The sequence below is a fragment of the Lepisma saccharinum genome, chromosome 2, assembly GCF_977018435.1.
Source record: "Lepisma saccharinum chromosome 2, izLepSacc3.1, whole genome shotgun sequence".
Lineage (NCBI taxonomy): Eukaryota > Metazoa > Arthropoda > Insecta > Zygentoma > Lepismatidae > Lepisma > Lepisma saccharinum.
Genome location: NC_139230.1, coordinates 126,558,997 through 126,561,880, shown reverse-complemented (window position 1 = coordinate 126,561,880; position 2,884 = coordinate 126,558,997).

Here is a 2,884-nt window from a genome sequence, read left to right as displayed (position 1 = left end):
TTGTTAATTTCAAATGATTCAATACACAGGGTGATTCAAAAGTCACAGGACACCCGTTTTCTCTAAGACAGATGTGGTAATGGCAGATCAAACTACACCTGGGTACGCCTTGGGGCCCGTATGTGAAGGTGCTTCCGGGACATGGCCGCCATCTTGAAGTCCGCTATATTGGATCGAGGCCAAATTTTTCAAATGGCAATGTGGGGGTATCAAAACAATAGCATTTTCCAAGAAATGCAATACTGTAATTAGTTTTGTGATAGTTGTAACTGTACAAAAATTATCGACACTGAAAGATGGCAACAGCGTGCTACGGTACCATGGTAAGTCCTAGAGGAAGCGCTAAATGTGGTTCCCATCATGCCGAACACTCTCTTTGAGGCATGAGATCCACTCTGCATGAACCCCCATGAGATTTTCTCGGAGTACAAAAGCTGTTTCAAGTAACGTCATAGATAAAAGTCCAGGGGGTGAGGTCGATAGATCTTTTTGGTCATTCAACGGGCTAATCCAGTGACCGAGGAGTTGCAAATCTAGCCATTGACGAACCTCTCGGTGATGCCCCATCTTGCTGGAAATATCGAGGGAAAGGTGCAGTCTTCTGTGAGAAGGGAGGGAAACACTGTACCCTGAAGCAGTTCAAGGTAGCGCTGAGCAATGAGCGACTTCCTAGGACGCGTCAAACCAGTGAGGCTTTGTATCACTCCAGAACCGGTGGTTCTGACGGATTACCTTGCCATTGACATGAAAATACACCTCGTAGGAAAACACGATGCTCTGTGCGAACGAGGGATCTTGTTGGTGTTGGAGTAAGGCCCAGGTACAGAATTCTACCCGTCTATCTGGGTCATCCTCGGCTAGTTTCTGATGCATTTGTATCTTACATGGATATCAGTTCTTACTGTGCAGAATCCACACAATGGACGGCTGACTGACATTATGCTCTACTGATAAACGTCGGGTACTCTTTGTTGGACTTTTCGCTATGGCTGCGAAGACCATCGTGTACAGTGGCAGCCCCAGGATTATTCATCTAGAGGTGCTGAGGGGGAGCGGACTGAAATTTAGGGGGTGAGACGTTGAAAATAAAGAAAGCATGAATTTTGCATGTATGTTTTAGTCCCTAAATCAAATATCAATCAACTTTTAGTAGGCATCTTTGACAATATAGTAATGAAACTGAAGTATACTAACTTGCTTAATTTTCGCCTGATTCTAGCACAACAACAAAGTTTGGGAAAGAACAGCTTGTTCAAGGGAGGCCAATAACAAATATGGACGACTGGAGGATTTTTCCATGGAGAAGCAAGCAAGGCAAAGCACTTTTCCACGGAGAGGGGTCGAGGTATCTTTCCTCACTAATGGTGTTGTTTACTCTCTCTAAAAATATTCGCCCGACCCTGTGGCCGAGTGGTTAGCACATCGCGCTGCGACGCCAAGGGTCCCGGGTTCGAATCCCGGTCGGACTTGGTTGTTTGTGAACGTCCATTCATCAATTTCATCATTTCATCACTCATCCCCATCTTCGCAAATTAGCCAAGAGGCACAAAACGCGAAGTAAAATAAACTAAATCAATCAATCAATCAATCAAAAAATATTCTTCGGTTTGAAGTTACCATGTTCCTGCAACGCTCTTATAAAAATTAAATGACTGTGACTGAAATACACAATTTTAGATTGGCATCCATAGCTTTAAGTCTACTTTGTTCACATATAGGTTAATCAGGACTGCTTCTCTTTTCTGAAAATGTTCCGTTGCTTTGTTACCTCCTTTCATATTCGTTCATTTAACATAATACATAGCCTACCTTCCATCTGCCCAGATGTTATGGTGTCTGGACAAAACGCTAAGTGCACAGAAAATTCTTAGTTAAAATCCCTTGGGCTGCACTGTCCCCAATAACAAACTATAACATTTCTTCGCGAATGTCTGGCCTCTTCGTAACAGTCTTTGAATAAGTCTGAAGTAATACGTTCACTAGTACGAATTAACAAGGTAAATATCGTCACGATACAACTCGCGTTAAATAATTTCCCGAGAACGACCTGATGATATCTTGAAAGCAACTGAAATTTTTGTTCCAATTCGACTTCAAAAAAAGAGGAAAACCTAGAAGACGGACAAGAAAACCGTGTATCAACAGTGCAAAGGAAAACATACAACAACTAACACTGAGGTATATACATTTATCGAAAAATACAAACAGACTACTTGACACACAGCAAGAAATAATAATTCTCAACAACAAATCTGAAGAAATACAGTCCATACCAGCTAACTGTAGACCAGGGGAACGAGAACAAGTCTCTGCGCAAGTAGTGACACGAAACGGCTCCACCAATGAGAGAAACGGGATTGTGTAATCGGCGACGGAAGTTTTCCCGATTTCCTTCAGCGTTGCAAACTTTTGAAAAGGATAATACCGAACGCACATGGCAAACGGACCGTAATTTTGTCTCCAGGTCCGTACGATTGGTTTAAAAATTCCTTAGGGAAATATTAGGGATAAAACTGCAAGAGCAAATTTTCACAAGTCGTGCATTTAGCGTACGGACTAAGGTCTGGACCGTACGTTAGTACACTGGCGAACTTTAAAAAAAGGTCTCCCTCCTCTTAGTTAGATTGGAAGCAACAAACAAAAACCGATATTGAATTGGAAACACTCCAGCGTCAACGCCGAAACTCTATGCAAGATAAGGAAGAGCTGCACAGCTGTCAGAAGAGCAATGTTAACCATGAGTCATCAAGGAATTAGCACAGCGTTTCTTTCTGGGCTCATTCGGCCTCGGAAGAAATACGTATTTGTTGTCCATTTTGAGCTCTGAAGAAATCAGGTTCTGAGCTGGTGATTTATTTCCTTCATGAATGAAAATAGGTTGTTC